At 46.3% G+C, this 14,482-nt stretch overlaps 1 protein-coding gene across 1 annotated transcript in view; it reads right to left on the reverse strand.

Annotated features, from left to right (window-relative positions):
* GPR39 (G protein-coupled receptor 39) overlaps window positions 1-14,482 on the reverse strand; it is an 81,360-nt gene that overhangs the window by 43,426 nt on the left and 23,452 nt on the right. The gene's annotated exons all lie outside the window — the stretch shown is intronic.

Below are 14,482 nucleotides of genomic sequence, written 5' to 3' on the forward strand. Positions count from 1 at the left end.
GCAGGTGATGAAGTGTGCATGGACAAGGACATGCTGTGCTGCCCAGCATCCACTGCATGCCCTCTGTGCCCCTCAAATCTTGAACCCCATCCTTCCTGGGACTTGTCTTTGCTTTTACAGTGGTTTTCACCAGGTGCCTGACATTTCCTTGCCTGTGCCAGCAGTGATCCTCCCCACTGTCCTCATCTCCCCTGGGTGACTGTGGGGAGGGATGTGGAGGCATCAGGAGCTCCACTCAATGGCTGGAGAACAGTAGTGAGGTGAGGAAGAGAACAAACTTCCAACTCCCTTTCTTTCCTCCTCTCCAGTGAAAACAGCTCCGAGGTGTGAATTATTTTGTGCAAACTGGGGTCTCTGTTAAATTTTGTACTACCACCTGCTTGCGCTTGAAGGTAGACAGGGATCAGCTTAAACAGAGGAAAAAATAATATGTGCAGACAAAAATAAGGAAATGCTAACATTCAAAAGGCTGTGGTCCTGAAGCCCAAGCACCCTGGCTGGAAAGAGGCAGTGCTGGCTGGGAGCGGGCAGCAGCATTGGAACACTGGCAGCATGGCCACGGGAGGAAGCTGGGTCTTCACCCAGCAAAGCTCTTTCTAAGCAAGTAGGCCAGGAACTGCTAAAAGGCTGGGTAAGGACTTTATGGTTAGGTTAATTTGCTTGTTATTTTTAGCCCTTGGCTCTTAGCACTCTATTCCCAGAGTTAACATCAGCCAATATTGTCTAAAGCAGGATCTGTACTAACAGTGAGCCTGTCTTGAAGCAGAGTAAGCAGCGGGGTCTGACCTCTGGCTGGGCTGCTGAGGCCACGGCTGGGACTGCAGAGACAAATCCAACGCCAGAGAGAGGTACGAGGCTGGTATCCACGGAGCTCCCCCAAGAGCGTGCAGGCACAACAGGGTGGTGCGCATCAGTGCCTTGAAAGCACTTATAGATTACTGTACACCTGTTAGATACCGTGTGCTACAGAGCGTATCATTCAGCAGCTGCCATAAACGTTGTGGTAGAGGCCTTTGAAACAAATCCAATCGTTCTGAAAACCAAGTATTTCCCATGGTTAACATTGCATTAGGAACACTAGGCTTGCATTATTCAAGACTCCCCACTGCATTTTGGTTCTCATATATGTTTATTTAGAAGGAAGGAAAGTGTGCTGCTTTCTGCACCCATGTGTGACCAAAGTGCTTTAGCAAGACAGCTTGAACAGAATGTAAGAGTCTCCTAGCAATGCATCCTTAAATGCTCAAAGCTGATTCAGGTTAAAAGCATTAGGGAAGGAGAAAAAAAAACCAAACAAACCCCACCTAATGCGAGTACATGAAAACGTTGGCTTCCAGTGCATTCAGAACTTAAAAACATGGAACCAATTTTCTCCAAAACTTGGAACTCCCAAATGAGAGCTATAAACAAGCTAATTTGACATCACTAGTTCCAGCCAGCTTAGACTTACGAGTGTGCACATATTTTATTCTGAAGATATGGGAAAAACATATTTTCCCCATGCTTGCATAAATCAAAACCAGCTGAACCAATTTTGCTTAAATTAGAGAGAGAAAGAGGGGAAGGAAGGAGGGGAAAGGCTAAATACAAACACTTCAACCTATGGAGGGGGAAAAAAAAAAAAGAAATCCCTAACAATCAGGAAACAAGGTGCATTCAACATTAGCAGTGAAATACGCACTACTTCATATTATTTTATTTTAAGATTAAAATCTCAGAAAGTCATTGAAGATCTTCACATTACTACCTAAGGCAGATCCAGCCTCATCCATTCCCACCACAGGGATGGTCTCCGGTAGATTTTGCAGGTGCTGATTGGGACCCTCTGACTCAGAGACTGACAAGGACTTCACCATTGCTCACGACTTGCAGCTACACTTCCTCCATCACCTAAACCTGATCTTCTGTTCTGTGCTTTTCAGAGGCAGGAGCTCTAAGTCTCAGAGCATGGGAGAGGGTGTTACAATATAGGACAGGGAACAGAAAGAAGTAGGGGGAAAACATGATGTGCAAGGGAGAAATGATGGGGATCGTGTACCAGGCGCCCAGCCTGGGTACAGGGCAGTGCTGCAGGCAGCTGTGGGCGCAGCGTGTGGACACTCACCGAGTCTCACCCAGGGCATCCCACAAGGAGGGGCATCCCTCACCCTCCACTGTGCTGCCAGGGGTTATCCCTTTGTCCTCGCTGAGCCCTTCTGCCTTCCCCTTTCCACTTCTGCTTTCCTTGCAGCACCATGGCACCCAGTTTGCAGTCCCACAAAGCTGGCAATCGGACGGCACTGCATAGTACCTGGATGCAGGTTTTTCACTCTCATTTTAAAGCAAAGATCCAACTAGTGCCATAACTCCAACACTGGCTGGAAAGCAACAGCAGGGAGAAGCTAAACTTCCCAGAGCGCAGTGTCTACTGACCAGTGCAGCATCTGTGCTATCCAAACCACCCGCCACTGCCAGCAGGGATCTGGAGCATCATGGGCAGAGAGAGAGTCCTGTCAGGATTTTTAATTTTCCTTCCACTCCCTTTGATGCTCTGTTCCCACTCCCACCTCAAGTTCACCTCTCAGGAAAGCCCTCTGCCCCTCAGGTCACCCACTGCACCCTCCCTGTCAGAGCCACTGCAAACCCCAAAGCAGTAAACGCTGAGGATGCAGAGAATACAAAACCCAGTAAGAACTCACATTATCAAGACACTGCCCTATCCCAACACTGCCACCACCAGCAGTCCTTACAGCCAACTTCCAGTTCTTGAGATGCTCCCTCTGTTGCTGTGCCCTCTTCACTCCCAGTACAGCCTTTCCCATAGAAGTCTGATGTGCTGCTTCAGGATCTGCCTTCTAACCGTCCCTGAAGCCCATCCTGGCTCCCCAAGGGCTGGGCAGTGGATGCTGAGAAGATGCCACTTGCTGCGGTCTGGCTGTAGCACCCAGCGCCTGGCCGCCCACCGCAGCTGCATGCACAGGACAGCCTCTGGCACACTGGGGCTGCCCCATGTACGTGTCAGCCCCAACTATTACGGTCGTATGCCTACAGCGTCTGTTTGGCTAGTTTGCTTATAAATAAATTTGGAATATCCAAATTACAACAATCCACCCAGATTTTAAGGAATTTAATACGTGACGTGCAAATCGCAGAGTAAATGAAAAATTAAGTGATTGTGAGAATCAGCTTTTACCGTGCAGAGCCAGCTTCGTAACAAAAATTAGAATCATAATCCTACTTTACATGTAATTTTCTGCAGAGTTGTGTAATTTACAACTTACATAAAGCAACAGGAAGATTAAAGACACCTTTTGAATTAAAACTAAACCGCTCGGCAGACTCCCTGCAGTAACCGTTCATGACAGCCTATGCAGCTCCGAGGCACCTCAGCAGCGCTGGCGCAGGCAGCCGAGGGGGGCACTTCCGATGCGTTTCCTTGAAGAAGGCACAAGCAGCAGGTACAAACCCTTCCCCCTGCGGCCCCCTCCCGCCCCGCACGCCTTCCAGCCGCCCGCTGGGTGAGCACCGAGCCCCGCCGAGCGCCGCCGCCTCCGAGCGCCGCCGGGGCGCGCAGCCCCGTCCCCCCCCCCCCCCCCCCCGGGCGGGGAGCGGCGCCGGGCGGCCGCAGGGCGCGGCGGCCTTCCCGGGGCCTCGCCGGCGGAGCGGAGGCGGCGGGCTGGGCAGGGGCTGGGCTTGCTCTGCTTTCTTACCTCGCCCGCGTTTTAGAAACTCTCGTGGCAGGGAAGAAGGGGGGGGGGGGGGGGGGGGACGCGGCGAGACGCCCCCCCTCCTAGTCCTGGGGATGCTCTGAAGCAGCAGGTCGGCGGAGAGGACTTCGCCAGCGCCTCGCTCGCACGGCTGCGTGCTCTTGCACGGCTTGTGAGAGGAAAGCCATTGCAAGAGACGCTTCCCGAACAATCTGGTAGTGTTTCTGAAGAAGACTGTATCAAATCACTTAGGAGAGAACAGACTGACATCGGGGCTTGTGTAATTCTCTTGGATCACGGTTTTCTTTTCACAAACATCTCGTGTAGAACAAAAACGTAAAGTGCCACCAAGATGGCAAACTCCTCTTACTTGTGGGTTAGAGGACGCCCCAATTCTTTGCCCACCAATGCCTTCGAAAGGCTGGTAGATTGAAGAGAAGTCCAAATAACCCACCACACACACACCCCATTTACTTTTAGCAGTCTTGGGACTACTCATTGTAAAAGAAAATAAAGCATTAAACAATTAAGAATATAAATCCATACAATCAGCATTTAGGGTGCAAGACATGCATCACACCTCAGTGATCCACGCAAATTCGTGCAGAATGCACAGAGTCTTACAGGTTCAAAACCAAGTAGATTAATTGATTTTTTTACGTGTCTCTTAGGTAAACACATCAGTTTAAAAACAGTGCGGGTGTCTTAGTGACAGATCTAAAGACAGCGGGCTTATTTCAAAGAGCTGCTTGGTAAGCTCCTCATCCTAGAAAATGTTTAGTGCTCCACAAAGAGCTTCCTACTTAGCAGCCAGCGGGATTACTTGCAAGAGCAAGCATTACTCCAGTTTGCAAACACCCAGCATCAATATCTTTCAGTAAAAGAAACCAGTTGCCTGGGCTCCTAAATCATACTTCAGCTTTTAATATTTGTTCAGAACAAGCAACTGACCAAGAGCTTTGCTTTACAATTCTCTCATACACAGCATTTAGCGTCAAAATGCCCCCAGACAACACAATAACACTTTCTTCCGAAGTTCAGCATGTTTGAGAAAAAGGCTCATGAAACAAGCCCTCAGAGTACACTGGCTCACCACAGATTTTCCTGACCATAAAATATTACAGTCAAATACAGAATAAGCCAGGGGTCAAACAAGTTTCTGCAGACATTTCTCTGCCTTGAAAGCTCGGTGAGAGATGCGTTAATGTACAGGGTGCAGGTGTGCTTTGTTGACTGCACAAATTAGTCACGATGTTCACAATAGAGCTCTCCTGAATGCCTTTATTTCATTTTAAGCACGCATCTGTGTGTCTCTCCTACACTGCAAGGCTTAATCTAACTTTGCAGTGTAAGTGCTGAACAAGGGGACTGGGTCGATCAGATTTCTCTTATTTCCCAAGGTCTTCAAGCTTCATTGAGCATTTCTGTCTCCAGTACTTGCAAGTGCTCAGTGTGCCCTGGGAGTTGCACTTTGACAGCAACAGGAACAAAAGCCCTGGGGTCTGGTTGGGCACCGGTGTCCCTGTTCGACCCTGCCCCAAAGCACCCCTTTGTATCATCCTTCTCCCACTGGGGTATAGGTGAGTAACACCCACCCCATGGCCGGTTCACCTCTGTTCCCCCCGCGCCAGGGAGGGCTTCTGCTCCCAGCTCCCACCCCTCTCACTGGCCCATAGACTCTGTGATCTGCACACAGAGATTTTGAAGGGAGGAGAGGGATAGATATGAAGAGGTAACCTTGGGACTCAGTGAGAGCTGAGCCAGACTGCAGGGCTGTGGGCTTCTCTCCTAATGATCCGCCTCTCCCCTTCCTCTGCCTGTGCTTGGTGGGTCTCCAGCTCCTCAGCAGCATAGTGAGCAGCCTCACTAAAAGTATTTCTGTATTTTCGAGGTTCCCTTTACAAAATCCATGCTTTATGCTTCAAGAAAGCTCTCCCAGGAGCACCTCCCAAAGAGGAGTTGGTTGGTTCAACACTGTTCATTATATGCCCCAAATCAAATCAATATCCTATTTCTTCCATTGAACAACTTGGTTCCCATTCCCCATAGCCCATTTATCTCAACCACGACTTAATGAGCCCTCATAAAAATGCATGGGTCTGCATGCCTATGTAAAAACTTGTTTGCAATCTAATTCGTACTCTCAGTGAATTGCTCCAAGTCTTCCTGCAAGTCCCTCTGTGATTACACAGCACAAAATCACTGCTGCTGCACCCCTATGGGCTGCTGCCCGCTCTCAGCACGAGCACACACATGGTCCCCGCTGGGGGAAAGCATGGACTAATGAAAGGGGCCCTCAAGTTGCCAGATTTCATGGCAACTTTAAAGCTCTCTGCTGGAGCAAAGCATTGTAAATAAGAAGTCTTCCCCAGTGCATTTGCAGGACGCAGTAATCACAGCACTGGTATGGGAGCACTGAGGTGTTGTGCGTGTACACTGCTCTCAGGAGCACATCCATTTTCTCTCCTGTGTTTTACTCTAGTGTTTCACAGCAAGTTTATAAGCCTGTGCCACGTGAAGTTGTTTGCTGTTATTTCTCTGGGTTCAGAGTCCTTAAACTACACTTTAAACCTACTGTCAATGTTTTCACTGTATTGCTATTCCGTAAGTCATTTATTACTGGGAATGATGATATGTTTAATGGAATAAAATGCTCACAGACAGTTCTCTCTGTGGCAGCCTATGCCTCTCTTTTTTCCACGCAGGAGATTGTACCCATTGCAGCTCGTGGCTGCGGCAAGCCCGCAGCAGGGCTGCTCGCTCCCGGCTCCCCATGCAGGGCAGGCAGGACACAGCAGGACCCGGGTGGCTGCAGCTTGCTCCTACTGCTCAGCCCGCTTCAGCCAGTAGACATGGTATTTCTCTGCCTCCCCCAACAGCTCAAGTGTTGCGTGAATACAGCCCAAACCCCTACTCATATTAGGCTGCTTTCTGTGGGCAAGCTGTTCTGGAGGTGAAAACCAAACTAATTACCAGCAGTTTAGTTCTAGTGCAAATCATATTCCAGCATCCTGGTCTGGCTGGGACAGAATCCCAGCCCAGCCATGCTGGGCAGGCCGTTAGCAGTTTGAGTCAGCCAGGGCAGCTGACCTGAGTGAGCTACAGGGGTAGCCCGTACCATCATGGCATGGACATTATAAAGGGGGAAGGTTTGCTGAGGAAGAGATTTTCTGTGGGGTTCCTCCTGTTCCTTCTCTGGCTTCTCCCTGCCCCTGAGGACTGCTCTCCTGTTGATTGTGACTGCTGTGTGTTCATTTGGCTGGGTATAACTCTGTCTACCTTTGTTGGTCTTAGTGCTGTTTCATTAAATCTGTTTTCACTTCAACCCACAGGCCTCCTCTCCTTTTCCCAATTCCCCTTCCTGACTGGTGAGGGGTTGTTGGGTGAGAGCAACTGTTAGTGTTTAGCCCTGGATACAGGCTAAATGTACACATCCAGTAAAAAAGTTTTATTGGACGCAGCAATTTAAAAACACAGCTTGGATACAGAGAGTGAAGGTACTGTTGCTAAGCCCTTATTTCCCTGGGTTGGCAAAAAAACATGTCATCCCTTCACATCAAAAACTGGGGGTTGAGGAGGAGGGAGGGAGGACTAATAAGTACATTGAAACAGGCTATTCAGAGGTTGGGTCTCCAGTCCCCATCATTTATTAAATTTTTTTGCTAGTCTGATGACTGGAAGACAAGCTGTAGCTCAGGCAGAACATGTAAAAGTACACCTATTCTATACTGCATACTTACTTTATTTTCGTCTGTCCCTTGCAAATGTACTCTCTTCCTAAGGAAGCATATCTTAAGACAGGCACAGTGCTTAATTCAAACACAATGTAACTGTAACAGCTCTTTAGTATTCATAATTATTTTTTAGAAAAAAACTCATTCTATTATAGATGTACACAGAAGAGTAAAACCTGCAAAATGAATGAGGACACAGCACATTAAAAATGTAAATTAAGAATTAAATAGCAAAACAATGGAGTTCTGCCAATATTTTTATAACCATACAAATTGCTCATCAGTATCCAGTGTCATGTTGGCAGATTTGTTCAACAGGGAGTATAAAGCTGGAGACAAGATGATAGACTATCCTTTCTAAAGGATGTACTCTCAGCGCTGTCCTGGCTGTTACGCATTCTCGTACTTTAAAATAGAGAGGTGAATGCACTTGGAGCATGAGTGATGTGTTGCAAAAAGGAGCTTTTTTTCCCCAGGTTGTGAAAAATTGGACTCCTCTGCTTTATGCACATTTGTCTGTAAGCTTTTGTCATCAAAACAGCAACAGTCCCTGTTAGAAAGACTCCCAAAAAGCACTGTTGTCAAAACATTACTATATGCTTGAAGTCCTTTTATTTCAGACCATGTAGAGTGTAGTGAATGCAATACTTTTATGCCAGCACCATCGTACAAAGCGTACAAATTCCTACACCAGAAGAGCAGAGTTCACCAATAAGATCTGTATATAATGTATTCCTGTTTCCAGGTCTCCTTAAGAAATAATTTGATGCATGAGATTTTGACACTTTGAGCAAACACCAGGGTTTTCACTGAGACTGTGAGGGAGATGTGAGCCCTACACGTCCTCCTCAGGAGGAAGGCCAGCTCTCTTCCCTATCATGCTGATACAGGCTGTGACCGCAGCCACATGTGGGGCAAGTCTGGGAAACCTCCATTTGGCTCTTTGAAGGAAACCGAGGAGAGAAAAGGCAACATTTAAGTCTAGAGATTCCCACTTACAAAGCAGGACTTGACTTCTCACCCTGAAATCATTTGTCCCCACATCACTGTTATAACAGAAAACTCAGTCTCTTGGAGAGCAGAAAGCTGAGGTTTTTAGCTGTGAAACCAGAGCCTCACATTACCCGACTCCGCACATATGTGCCCTTTTCCCTTTACATAGTAACAAACAGCAGAAAACTATTTTATAACCCAGACGCTTTCACAAGGCTTGGGTGAATGTCAGCAGTCAGTCAAGGGCCCTATGTATCCTTGCCACATAGGTACTATGTCCTGATTACACTATAAAAAGGTGTAAATTTGTTTTAATGAATTAAAATGTGAACTACGGCATATATCCAGGTGCATAGTTTTCATGGCTTTAGTACTGATTTTCACCAATTCACTGAGCAAGTCATGTGTTCCCAACCACAGCAATGGCTACAGAAGGGAAAAAATGGGATGGACCTTGTTGCTCCTGGAGCCTCTCCATCCATCTCCCTTCAAAGTGTAACTATTTATCTAGCTGTTTTGCTGGAGGGATCTTTGAGCAGACATCCAGGGGACTACTGCTTCCACCAGTGTCATGGTTCCTACCCTCTCCCTAACAGCACCTGGAGACAAATAGCCATTCATGACAAAATCAAATGTCAGCACAAGGTAAGACAGAGTTACTAATGGGGAATGAGGCAGAGCAGATCATCTCCTTGCCCATGCGAAGTCAAAGGACATGCTGCCCATCAAAGACAGGGTCTCTGAAGAGTAAAGTCTTGTCCCACGCCACAAAGCCAACAGGAGTAATACACTGTAGGGCTTTGATTTCCATAACAGAGTCATAGGGAAGGGGGAAGGCTAATTTAGCTACTCTTGTTCTTTGAGAGATGCAAGTTACAGAGAAGAACATGGCTTGTTCCTTGCCATGGAGGTAATTTCATGGCTGAAATTCAACTCGGGGCACAAGCAAGCACCATGCGAAAAACCCAGGAGGAGCATCACAAGCCAATGTCATGCTACAGGGTTGCCTGACCCGCAGGCCAGCGTGCTGCGGAGCTGGGGCATCCGTCCCACTGGGCCAGCGCTGGCTCTGCCACAGCCAGGCAGGCAGGACGTCCTGCCAGGTTTTCAGAAAGGAAATTCAGTGACAAAGCAGCTGGCAGTGGCTGTGTGAGAAGGACAGCGTGCAGAGGCCTCACCCTGCCAGGAGGGATGACACTTTCTGACAGCAGATGTGACCGCCTGTCTCTCCCTGGGGTCCCTCCTGGCTCCCCACCTCCCGCCACCCCTGGGACACCCAGTCAGAAGAGTTTTACATCCAACCAGCACATCTTGATTGATCAGTAAAAAGGAAAAAAATGGCCACTCATAATGTGCGACTGCTAAACAATTCTTAGAGATATACACTGATGACATTTTAAACCCCAATGCAAACACTACATAATTCATGATACTCACTATATCAAAGCACACTGGAAAATGGATGTGTTGCTTTTCTCTCAGGAACTTGAATTTCTATATTATTAAAACAGTTTGGGAGGTGGGAGGAGGAACCTGATAGATTTAAGGTTTATACTTTTCTCCTAGTACATTGCCAGGAAGATAAAATATTTAGTGGCTTCTTATTCCCTAACCATATTTTTGACAATATGCTTCATGCTCTATTTGCCACAAAAGTTGTGACACTGCAGTCAGTCTTCAAAGAATAAAGTATGCATTTTTCATGGCAAAAGATCAAAAAAATCTCATTTTTTATTACCCTGCCATTGGTTAAGTCAAGCTCTGATAATTAGGATATTGGATATTTATGAGGAGCTATTCTGCCTTTATTACTGCTTTAGGTGCCTGTTGACAGATGCAGCAAGACGATTTACATTGATGTGTGAATTTGCCAGTATTTCAGTAATAATATCCAAGTCTAACTCTATTAGAAAAAGGGTCCATATCTCACTCTTGGAATATATATTTTCAATTAATTCTGTTTTTGTAGCATTTCCTCTGGCATGCTGTCATTGAGAGTTTCTATCATTTGTTTGTGCTCCGATCGAATAGTAGCTCAAATTAAAGTCCGGAGGGTAACTGGATAAAAGCAGGTTATTAGATTAGAAAGGCAGAATGAACCGCTATAATCTCCTAGTCTGACCCGCTCAATAAACACGGGCCATAGGACTCTCCCTCTGAATCGATCCGTGCTGCCATTGCAGCATGGAGGAAGGAGGGGAGAGCAACTCCCTTCCCGTGCCATGCTGGAGTGCAGAGACTTTGTGACAGAGAGCAAGTTACCAGAACCTGGGCAGGTAAGAGGAGAAAGTGCAGCTCAGTGCCAGTCTCTTTTCCTTGTGTAGCCCCCTCAGTGTTTTTTTTTTCACTTCTGAAATTTCACTTAAACTAGGACTGAAGTCTGCTTGCAAATATTTACTTCCATTTAGAGGATGCAGGCTGCCATGTATCTCACACCATGCTCTCTCAAGCTGTCCCTCATCTCCTTGTAACTGCAAACAATTTTTTTTTTTTTATCCCAAAGACATTTTGTCTTACTATTGACGCTATGTGATAAAAGCGCACTGATCCATCCCCAGTTAATCTATGTCTATTCTACAAGTAAATGGTTCAATACTTCCTCTAATGATCTGTACATTTCAGATTTACTTATGCCTGAAAAAGCTCCAGCAGAAGTTTATGTGAGCAGAACCATAAAATCAAGCATGGAGCAATATATAATTGCAGTGGACTATATGCTTGAGACCACCAATTTAAGCAGAGCCGAGTAAAACCTTAATGCCTTCAATTACAAAAACTTGAAATGTCCTGCCTGTCTCGAGCATTTCCAGGGAGGAAAGAGACAGAAGGAAAGCTGTATCATTACAGCCTTGGCATTTACTCACATCAACATCATACGCCTTTCCTGCTCATTGCCAACAACAGTTCCGTGACTTCTAGAAGTGTTACACCGCCAGAGAGAGAAGGGAAAATTGACCCTCACAGCTGAAATGACTCAAGGTCCCGTATCGCGCAAAAGGAGCCCGGGCACATAAAGAGCAAAAAGCAGCTTACCCTTCTGGCTGAGCCCTCAATGAGCCTCTGGAGGGTTTCTTAGTGCTAAGGAGGAAAGGGTGCCACAAAAGGAAGGTGAAGAGCAGCAGTACTGACTTTTAAAGTGGGAAGTACAGGGTAATTTATTCTAGCAACAGCCTCTCTCACCCATTCTCCTCTTCACCGTCTCACCATTAATCTGCAAGGTCCTCCTTACTCAAGATGGGAGGGGGGAAAAGTTTTAAATCACACATTCTTCGCACAGCATGGCAAATTAGGGCTAACCACTCTAAATAACCATGTTTTATTAATAGGATATTTACAGCACTTAATGATGCTTTGGCATTTTGCTGTAATGGTCAACACATTTTTTTCACAGGAAGACTTTTAAATTAAGCCATATTTTTTTTTGTTTTGCTCTGGCTTCCACCTGAAACACTCTTCTGGGTCAGAGATATTTACAACACGGATGGTTAGAAAAGAACTTAAAAGAAATAGGCAGGTGAAGAATAGCACTGCTTCTAACTTGACCTTTAATAGGTTTTCAGAGGGCTTTGATACATTCTCCCAAGTCTGATAGTGACTATGGTCCTCTGGCCTCACTGACGCGGCGCTCTATCAGTTGAGGTAGGTGTGAAGGGGAACATATATATGGGGAAAACAAAAAGCATTGTTTAACCCTACCATACAAGTTCCATTCCAATAAGCTTTCCTCGGCTCTTAAGCTCTGTCAAGTCCACAAAGATACTCCAAACAAGAGAAAGGACAGACAGAGAATGTAGGAAAGGAAGACTTACCAGGGAAAAGCCCCAGTTTAAATAATTTTATTTGTTCATAATAGCCAGCCCTACCATGGCCACATAAAGGACAATGCAAGGGCTCTGTTGTCACTGCTTCTCCATAACACTTTTATCTTACATTAATTTGCCTGATCACATACGTTATCATAACAATAAAACAGATTTTGCTCTTGAGCTGCCTCTTCTTCAATTGACAGGAATGAGATGGGCAGGGCAGAAATTGTGCCCAGTGTTAAAAGGTGTAGTTACACCCAGGTAAGCGCTTAACCAAGCAGACATCACAAAATTAGTGACAAAACCCAGGCTTCATGTGGGAGTTGTTAGAACTCAGTAATATTGCAGCAAATGGATTTCAGAGCTCAATAAGGAACAAATAAAGGGAACACAAAGCAAAGCATCACCACTAGGACCCAGCTTGCTTCCTCAAGGCTGAAGCCTCCATTAGTTACAGGGCGTCAGGAAGATGCCCAATACCTTTTCAGTGAGTTACTGCTGCCTTCTGAGGTCCATGGTATTACACATTAAGTGCTCAAATTGAAGGAAGTCTGGAATGAGATTAAAGCTATCAAGCTTCAAAGACACAGGAAATTCTATCTGCAAATCTGGAGGAAGAGCAGAAGAAATTAAAAGCACTAGACCAGAAGTTATTTTCTATGAGTTTCTCACTTGCAAAAGTACCTGTAGAAGATGAGGTTGTACAGGCTTCTACTTGGCAGACAGGATTTTTTTTCCATGTTTGGGAAAAGCCAGTGTGAGATATGTTTTTAAATGCAGTAATTGATTAAGGTTAGCTTTTCTTTTATATCTGATTAGACCAAAAAGCCGCATCCGAAAGAGGTTCGACAGCACTCAGATCTCACTAGGACATCGATTTGCTGCATGTTAAAGAGACATTCAAGTTCACAAAATAAAGGCAAGTTTGAAGCTCTGTGGACATCAACAGCGAAGAGCAGGGCTGCCAGGACACCAGCTACGGGAGATTAGTCCATGGGGACCTCGTGACTGCGCATGCAGCATACCTGAGCCCTGGGGAGCCACAGGAGCGTTCTGCTCTGCTGACCTAAAGCAGGTGCAGCCTGCAACATTTGTCTTGCTGCTTTTGTGCCGGTGCAGATATGCATAGCACTAATAGCTACAGATTAGCATAATTTCTCAGTATTTTAAGATTCCTGTGTCATGGCTCTCAGACCCAGCTTCCAGGGGGGAGACTCACCCCACAGCCATGAGCTGTGCCAGGAGCCATGGGGCTATGATCACATTCTTCAGCACTGAGGCACGATGCAATAATGTCTTCTTACTCAGTGGTTACACCATGTTTTGTTGTAAAATCTGAACTTCTACTGAGACAGCATATTCTGTTGCTCAGTTTGTGAACAGCCTGAGCCCATCCACATTAAGCCCACTGTAAGCCCTGAATAGCTTGTGCTTGGAGAAAGCACGAGCCAGCGGCTGCCTCCTGCAGGCCTTCAGCCTCCGCAGAGAGCTTCAGTTGTGACAGTGATGCACGGAGAGCTTCCATCACCAAAGCCAGAGGTGTCTCCAAGGCAAGCTAAAAGTTCAACTGTTCCTCTAAAAGGCAATTTGAAATCTACCCTGCAAGGCAGAGGGCAAAACATGCTTCATTCTGCAAAGAGACTCAATCATTACAGCTCGGGCCTGAGAGGTGCCAATATCGAGGCTGATACTGGGAGCAGCCATAAGCTTCTGCGCCACAGTAGTGGTCTGACTGCTGCTGAAGGCATGCAAGGGAGGAGCAGTTTGAGTCCCAGTACAGGCTTTGCTTGGGATAATGTCAGCATTTGTATTTAACCCCTTTCTGACCTCTGTGTAAAATGAAGATGCCTGGAAGCAAAGCAGAAGTAGTAATGAAACAGTTCATTGCTCAGTTGACAGTAAGCAAGGACATCAGAAACTTTCATTACAGAAACCAGCAGCTACAGTAAGATCAGTCTATTTGATGTTTGAATTAGAGGTTAAGGGCGGAGGAAAAGGAGAATTTCACTGTTTGTGATAAAACTCATCCTTCTCTCTGGATACTGCTAAGCCATCCCTGGCAGGGATGGACTTATATCCCTGGCTCAGACTTCTGAAGAACAAATCTTTTTGCATTTTGAATGCACCAGATGGTACGCCTTTACAAAACTGGCCTCCAGGGAAGATACCTCTAAAATCCCTTCGCGCAAGGACTTCACTCCCTCTCCCCCCCAAATTACTCAGTTCAGGCACTGCATACTGCAGGACAGAAGCATATGCCTTT

The sequence above is a fragment of the Leptosomus discolor genome, chromosome 5, assembly GCF_034619465.1.
Source record: "Leptosomus discolor isolate bLepDis1 chromosome 5, bLepDis1.hap2, whole genome shotgun sequence".
Classification (NCBI taxonomy): domain Eukaryota; kingdom Metazoa; phylum Chordata; class Aves; order Leptosomiformes; family Leptosomidae; genus Leptosomus; species Leptosomus discolor.